Source organism: Sus scrofa, chromosome 7 (assembly GCF_054392235.1).
Source record: "Sus scrofa isolate SSC_HxYL_T2T_F1_AM1 chromosome 7, Sscrofa_HxYL_maternal_Yorkshire_Landrace_v2.0, whole genome shotgun sequence".
NCBI lineage: Eukaryota > Metazoa > Chordata > Mammalia > Artiodactyla > Suidae > Sus > Sus scrofa.
In genome coordinates this window covers 100,187,397-100,195,863 of record NC_139389.1, presented here as the reverse complement: position 1 = coordinate 100,195,863, position 8,467 = coordinate 100,187,397, and the positions used below count along the sequence as shown (strand labels likewise).

The 8,467-nt window shown below is 49.7% G+C and overlaps 1 long non-coding RNA gene across 1 annotated transcript; it reads right to left on the bottom strand.

Moving 5' to 3' along the window:
- Positions 1 to 1,377: 1,377 nt before the first annotated feature.
- On the bottom strand, positions 1,378 to 5,382 carry LOC146401802 (uncharacterized). Its single transcript, XR_014811000.1, has 2 exons — positions 5,041 to 5,382; positions 1,378 to 3,243 (listed from the first exon to the last, which is right to left on the bottom strand). It is a non-coding gene; the product is annotated as an uncharacterized LOC146401802 (long non-coding RNA).
- Positions 5,383 to 8,467: the final 3,085 nt, after the last annotated feature.

Below are 8,467 nucleotides of genomic sequence, written 5' to 3'. Positions count from 1 at the left end.
GTACTAGGACTGGAGAAAGCAGAACTCTATTTCTAATAACAGAGTGCAGTGTTTTATGCTTGGGCTCTGAAGTCAGACTGCCGGAGTTCAAAATCCTGGCTGTTGGTAGCTAGTAATCTCGGGCGAATTACTTCTCTCAGCCTCAGTGTCCTCATCTAGAAAATGAGGGTAATGATAGCATTAGACCTTGTAATGTGGTTGTGAGGTTTAAAGGAACTAATGTTTATGATACACTTGACATCAGGACCAAGGGAGCACTCTGGTGCCAGCTGCCATTAGCTACACAGAGCATGTGACCAGGGCTCAGTCTGCAAGATGGGAAGATCTAGCTTTCCCTGGATGGAGGGTGGACTTGGGGTCTCACAAATGCTTCCTGCCCCTGAGGTGTGCCCTATCTGTCCAAGGTAGGGTGAATGAAGAGACAGCAGGAGGGACCCCACAACTGGAGTGACCAATGCTCCAGGGTTCAAAACCGGTGTACCTTAGGTCTGGTGTCATCCTGAGTGAGGTTTGGTCCTCCCCTCCCTCTGCTACCCACTGGCATCTCTGATCTTTGGACACTTGGTGTTCTGCCCAGCAGAACTGCCCAGAAGCCCCCATGGTGTTGTCACTTAAAGTGGGTCCTTGGGCCATGTCCTGGGGTGCTTTGTCGAGAGGATTCCTGAGGGCCTGCTCTCCCCGACATGCAGCTCACAGTGGCCCAACAGCCTGAGTCAGGCCAGTTAACAAGCCCTCTCAGGTAGATCTCAAACTCAGGTCACATAACCCAGGGAACAAAAAAAGCTGTTGGGGAAATCGAGGCACAGCTGAACTGAATTAACAAGGCAGGGCTGAGGCCTGGCTCTTTAAGACTGTACCTGGGGGAGGGGCGGGGAGCAAGGGGCTAGTGAAACAGCTGTACTGATACGCCTGCCTTGGTGATTCTCTTCTCCCAGTGGGGCTTACACTCGTGAAGGCTACCCAGCCATTTGTTTTTGAGGCCCCAAGCAAGGGGGATACCATGGGGCAGCACCCATTTTTATGCCATATACTGGCTCTCCTCTGTCACCAGACAGGTTTCTAAGCCAGCCAGAGCATGGCTATCTCTCAGGCCTGTGTGCCAGGCTCCTTTCTGGGCAGCCTCCGGGAACATGAAACCTAGAGCCTTTCTTTGCCCAAAACAGTTTCTTTGACCTGAGGAGAAAAGCCAGATAGAGAAAAGGCATTTGTCAGCCTCTACCTTGGAGGCAAGGTGGAAAAACCATAGCAGGTACTAGAAGCCTTCTGAAGCCTTCTGGATAGTGAATGGGCAAAGACAGTGTCCTTCAGTTGTGGAGTTTGATGGTTTGGCATTTATAAGGCATGGGCTTAATACATCCTAACACTTTCCCCAAGAAGTGGATAAACAAAAGCATTTTCTAGTTTATTTCTCAGGTTGCGAATCAAACTGGCCAAATATCCCTTCCTGGGCCCATTGGGAGAAGCCGGCTTAGCTGTGCTCAGGGCTGACGACATCGGCATTGGGCAGCCCCTGCTTGAGTTTTGGAGGCTCTCCCAACAAACGTCATCACCCAGCAGGTATGTGTCATCATTGCTCCATCAGGGTCAGGGTGGGGACACAGAGCCTGAGAGCTTCCAAACCAGTGCCTGGGTGGTTTGTTTGGGTCACGGGCTCTGAGCCCACCTGTCTGGCCTGGCTCTGGGTGACACTGCTCTGGTTTTCTGAGACATAATGTGAGGACAGCAGTAGCACAAAGTGCCATTGTAAGGCAAGAAGTCATAAGTTTGAAAGCCTGGCACTTCAGAAGGACTCAGGTGTTCACAAGTCTTAGTTCTGTCTGCCAGCATAGGCCTCAGCCATATAGCTGTTTGAGATTTTTTTTTTTGAAACATGGAGGGGATAAGCACCAGTCTTCAATGTGTTAAAATCCTTTCAAGGGAAGAGGTAGTAAGGGATTTCCTGTCGTGACGCAGCAGAAACAAATCCGACTAGGAACCATGGGGTTGCAGGTTCAATCCCTGGCCTTGCTCAGTGGGTTAATGATCCTGCGTTGCTGTGAGCTGTGGTGTAGCTCACACCACAAATGTGGCTCGGATCACACATTGCTGTGGCTGTGGTGTAGGCCGGCAGCTGTAGCTCCGATTCTACCCCTAGCCTGGGAACCTCCATGTGCTGCTAGTGTGGCCCTAAAAAGCCAAAAAAGAAAAAAGAAAAAAAAAGAGGCAGTAGGAGTTCCCATTGTGGCTCAGTGAGTTAAGCACCCAACATAGGGTCCATGAGGATTCAGATTTGATCGTTGGCCTTGCTCATTGGGTTAAGGATCTGGTGTTTCTGCAAGCTGCAGCATAGGTTACAGACGTAGCTCAGATCTGGTGTTACTGTGGTATGGCCATAAAAAAAAAAAGGAAAAAAAAGAGTAATTATAAGTTGAATACCAAAGGGTGGTACCAAATAGGCTTTGCTTGATTTCTGAAGGGATTCAGGCAAGACCTGAATCTGTTACCATTTGAAAATAATCCGGACTTGGGAAATGAAATACACCCTTGCCAGCTGGGTGGGAACCATTAACCATTACCATTCTGGTTGCCTCACCCCATTCTCTGTTCTGGTTTGTTTGCATTTCTGCAGTGCCTTCCTGGTGGCCTGCACTGGGCTAGTCACAGAGACACTGAGAGTCAGTCGTCTTGTGCCTGCTGTGCCCTCTGGGTTACAATAGAGGTGGAGCCCCGTGTTTCTGCCTCCCCACACAGAGGCCCCTTAGCAAAGCTGCCTGGTGGGATGAGGTGGGGACAGACTCGCCAGCTGGTTCCCTGTGGTCTGATGATTGGCCCAGGGCCCACGTGCCCTCGCTCACCCTGACTGATGTGTATGCCCTGTGCATGCACACATGGCCACCCCAACCCCCACCGGGATGGGCGTGCCTAGCAAAGAGCCAAACAGGTGGGCCTGGACAATTCACAACCAGCTGAGCAAGTTCCCTCCTGCACCCTGTGCTGGATGCCAGCTACACCAGAGGGCCTGGTCTGAATGCCAGGCCCCATTTAGGATTGTTTTCCTCTGATGTCCATTGCAGGGGTGGGGCCCTCGTGCACCTATAGCCTGCTCTGGGCCAAATTATCCAGCACAGTCTCTGCTATTCATTTTTTTCCAGTAAATTAAAGGCCGGGGAGGGGACAGAAAAAGAAGAATCGACGATCCAATGTTTAGAAATCTGTGCCAGAACTTTCCACTCCAATGCTGAACATGGTGAAGGTTTGAGCCTCCTGCCAAGAAAAATGGAAAGCTGATGGTTACCACGGCAGGCCTGTAGGAAAAAGTAAGCCCCTCGCAACCCAGTTCCTGCAAAGGGCCCCACGAGCCCGCAAACTCTAATTCAAGAAATAATCAAACAGGTGTGCAGAGCTGCCACCCACGCCCCTGGGCACTCGTCACCAGCCAGAGGAGTTCAGCTGGCCCTCTGGGCCCACGCACATGCTTGAGAGCTTCATTATTTCATGTCTCCCGGAGTCATCAATGGCTCAGAAGTGGCAGGGGCAGATCTGGACTAAAGGACAATGGCCAATGGCTTTGGGCCTAAAGGCCACAGCAAGGCCAGCCACCCAAGAGAAGGAATGTCATGTTCACAGCAGATACATACTGTAGGAGAGGAGACTTTGGGTACAGGTGCTCTGGTTCAAGAGACCTGACTTCCCCAAGCAAGAAGTGAGGCCAGGGCCCCCATCCCTACAGAGAGCTGCTGTGAATGCTTTGGCAGGCCTTTGCATCTGGGAGCTCCCACGAGGCCAGGTCGGGACCCCATGCTTGCTGCTGCACCCCTAGCTCAGAGCCTGGTCTATCTTGGGTATCCTCCACGTACTTGGGAGTGTATGAGCCAGTGGCTCCAGCTGCCCAGTATGCATTCCTCTCTTGAGCACCCATTTTGGGGTTGCCTCTGCATGAGTTCAATCCATGGGTATTTGAGCAGTGGGGAAACCTGACTGACCTCAGCCAGGTGGCCAAGGTTAACAGCTGCAGTGATGTCACATTGATAGTACGTACCCCTGATAGGATGTGACAAGAGGGCATCTGACCTCTGTGGTCTTCCTAAAACCCAGAGCTCCAGTCTTATCATGAGAAAAAATTCACACAAATCCTAGTTGATGGACAGTCTACAAAATAACATGACCAGCCTTCCTCAAAACTGTCAATGTCACCCAAAACAAGAAAAGCCTAAGAAACTGGCACAGCCAAAAGCAGCCTAAGGCAACATGACAACTACATGCAATGAGCATCTTGGATGATTCTGGGACAGAGAAAAGGCATTAGGTAAAATCTGAGGAAACTGAATATAGACTTCAGTTACTGATAATATATCAATACTGGCCCTTAGTCATGCTGAATGTACCATATTAATGTGAGATGATGGGACAGAAAATGACTAAGGGGTGTATCGGAACTGTGTAAAGTTTATTTTAAAAGATGCACTGTTGGTATTTTTCTGGACTTCCCGTCATGGCTCAGCAGTTAGCGAACCCGACTAGCATCCCTAGTCGGATGCAGGTTGGATCCCTGGCCTCTCTCAGTGGGTTAAGGATCCGGCGTTGCTGTGAGTGTGGTGTAGGTCACAGACATGGCTCGGATCCTGCGTTTCTATGGCTGTGCAATAGGCTGGCGGCTACAGCTCCAATTTGACCCCTAGCCTGGGAACCTCCATATGCTTCGGATGCAGCCCTAAAAAGACAAAAGGCGGCAAAAAAAAAAAAAAAAAAAAAAAATCATTGGTATTTTTCAACAGCTGTGTTTCTGCAGGGGGCAGAGAAAGCTTTCCATTAAGCTGAGCTGGTGACAGGCACTCTGTCCCACCTGCCTGGTTTTGTCCTTGGAGAAGTAGGAGGGAGGCACATCAGCCACCTGGCCCCGGCCTCTGAACCTCCTGCACCAGCTGGTAAAAACAGAGGCGAGGAGGTTATTGCAAGGAAGTTAAAGAGGGTGTCTAGGAACCAGTTAGGCACGCCGGGTCGGGCTGGAGCAGGCTGGCTGCTATCTGGGCTGTGGTCAGCGCCCGGGAAAGAGTGACTCACCACGGCCTTGCTGTGCGTCACACAGTGTCACTCAACACTGGGCACGAAACTGGTGCCAGGACCTGACAGTGGGAGATGGGTTAGAAGGGTCAGGCGAGCCTGCCCCAGCCGTTTGCTGTCACCATCCTTGTCCTGGTGAAAGATGAGAACAGGCATTCAGGGCCTCAGTTGCCCACTTGTGTAGGTAACTCACTCATGTTTACCTGCTGTTCCATCCCCTGAGACCACCCACTTCAGAGACGGGTCATGGAAGCACGTGGCCTTCTTAGGCGGCAACAGATGTGGGTTCAGTTCAGACTCCACTACTTGATAGCTAGAAAACCTTGGGTGATTCAGTTAAGCTCTGACCTGTTTCTCCAGTTATAAAATGCAGATAACACACCTGCCTCACCCGTCTCATGAGGATGAGTCAAGGATCACATGAGGAGAGGCAGCAGACCAGGAGGCTCTCAGGGGTTATTGTTTGGATGGAGGTGGCAAGGACCATCAGCAATCTTCAGGCAGCAGGTAAGGACTTCATGGCCCTGGGCTTAATCTGGGGTAGAATTTTGTATGTGTGAGGTGGCTTTCGTTTGCAAGCAACAGAAAATCCAACTCAAACTGGCTTACAGAGCTGGAAAACCCAGAGGCCGACCCAGGCTGCAGGAGCAGTGTGACAGGGCTCTGGCGATGTTTCTCAGTAAGTTTCTCAGTACTGGCTTCTAAGGCTGGCTTCCTTCTAGGTAGGAAAACGGGTGTTATTAGAGTCCCAGGCCACACATCCCACCATCCCAAACAGGAAAGAGCTGCTTTCCCCTGTTACCAAATGTCCAGGGCTTCCCTCTGTTTGGTCTCTTGTGGGGCACATGGAGGTTCCCAAGCTAGGGGTTAAATCAGAGCTGCAGCTGCAGGCCTACACCACAGCCATGGCAATGCAGGATCCGAGCCACGTCTGCAACCTACACCACAGCTCGTGGCAACGCTGGATCCTTTAAACCCACTAGGCAAGGCCAGGGATCGAACCCACATCCTTGTGGATACTACTCAGGTTTATTACCATGAGCCACAATGGGAACTCCCAGGCCTGGGTTATTATTAAACCTGAACAAACTACTAAAGCAAAGAAGGGTGTATAAAAATGATTGGCTTAGGCCAATTGGCCTGAGGTGGAAGTAGGAGGGGAGATAAATCCACACAAGCTTTTTGGCTGCCACAGCTGGGGAGGGAGGAATAGATGCCAACAGTGTCCACTGCAGGTCTGGAGTCCACCATTGCAGAGAACATGGTGACTGGCCTCTCTGGCATCCTTGCCCCCTTTTGGCTACAACCCTAATTTGCACTGAGGCCTCATTCTCTCCCCACTCTTAGACTGTGTGCTTCTGATGGAATTTCCCACTCATGGGAGAAGCATGTGGTCAATCAGCGCGCTGTAATCTGGCTGTGGGATTGCTTCTCAGAAAGGCACCTGGCTTGACCAAAGCCAGTGAAATGCAATGATATTAGGAAGGAAGGATCAGCTGCTCTTGTCTGCTGAACTTGACCCTAGGAGGATAAGGTCTGGAGCTATTGCTCCTGCCATTTTAGAACCACATAGAGCCTGCAGCTGGAGCCAATATAGAAAGATGGAGAGAAACCCATTGAAGCCACTTAAACCAAACTAATTCCTGGACGTTCAGTTTCTAAGCCAATACATTTCTTCTTTGCTTTAAGCTAGTTTGGGTCAAGTTTTCTGTCAGTTGCAACAGTGCCTTAAATCATACAATTCTTCCTGTTCAAGGGCAGCGAGTGCCCTGAGCACTGCACGTGGGTGGTTAGAGCACTTGGGCCAAACTTTACCAAGTTCACTATGTCATTTGACAATATTAGGTACATGGAAAACATCCCAGCTGTGAAAGATGGGGAAGAATGCTGAATAAATATGGCTGGGATTTAGTCAGATCTAGGCCGGCCACCTACAGCCCATGGGCTAAATCTGGTCCACTACGTTGTCATGAAATTTTACTAGAACATAGTAGTCATACGTTGTCTGCAGCTGCTTTGTACTACAATGGTAAAGCAGAGTGGAGTGGTTGCTTGAAGCCTGATATGTTTAGTATTTGGCCCTTTACAGAAAAAGTTTGCTTCCCCCTGGCGTAAATGGTGGAAGAATAAAGTATTAGCAAAATACTTCCCCCCCAAAGGAATACCTGTGTTCCCAAAATGGAAGCAACACTAACTAGGCCTCCATTATAGTCCTCTGTATCTCATTAATATCAAACCCTACTATCAGCATTAAGAAAGCAAACTTTCTATTTTTTTTTTTTTTTTTTTTTTTTGTCTTTTCTAGGGCCGCTTCCCACGGCATATGGAGGTTCCCAGGCTAGGGGTCTAATCAGAGCTGTAGCCGCCAGCCTACGCCACAGCCACAGCAACCCTGGATCTTTAACCCACTGAGCAAGGCCAGGGATCGAACCCACAACCTCATGGTTCCTAGTCGGATTCGTTAACCACTGCGCCACGATAGGAACTCCAAGAAAGCAAACTTTCATTGCATCAAATTTATCCCAGTAATTGAACGTCCTATGTCTTTGTTAAGATTTGGTCTCTGCAGGGCTTGTATCTCAGTAGCCCTAGCCCTGGTCACAGAGTGTGTAGGAAGCTCCAGGCCTACAAACATTCATTTCCCACCTTGGACATTACCCTTTCCTCTGAGTTGGGATGAATTTGCTGAAGCTACTGGCAAATTCCTACAGGGAGTCCAGGAAACTCACTTCCTTAAGGAGGTGGGATCTGTGTAAACGTGGTGGGAGTAAGAGACAAGTTCTTTGATGCCATGTCGGCATTGTTAATCTGTACACCTGACTTCTGAAGCCAGTGAATTCCACTTCTACCAACAATCTAGTGCACTTGGGGCAATCAAGAAGCTCCACTTTCTTTTTTTTTTTTTTGGAGTTCCCATTGTGACTCAGTGGTAATTAACCCAACTTGTATCCATGAGGATGCAGGTTTGATTCCTAGCCTCGCTCAGTGGGTTAAAGGATCCATCGTTGCCGTGAGCTGTGGTGTAGGTCACAGATATGGTTCAGAGCCCATGTCGCTGTGGCTCTGGTATAGGCCGGCAGCTGCAGCTCCAATTCGACCCGTAGCCTGGGAATTTTCATATGCCGTGGGTGTGGCACTGAAAAGAAAAAAAAAAGCAGCTCCATTTTTAATTCCCAGCTATCAAGTTCCTGCCAGAAGTGCGGCATAGTAGCATAGTTAATACTGGTGAAATGGCCAGGGTCATGTAAGCAGCCACCCTGTCAGGGGGTTCTAATGCACTTCTCTTCTAAGTTAAATCACCAGGAGGCAGCATTCCAAGGTCCAAGGCTAGATTCAAGGTCCAGGAAGGCCATCATGGAACTGTTTTCTGGGTTGTCTTTTTTTTTTTTTTTTTGACTGCGTCCACGGCATGCAGAAGTTCCCGAGC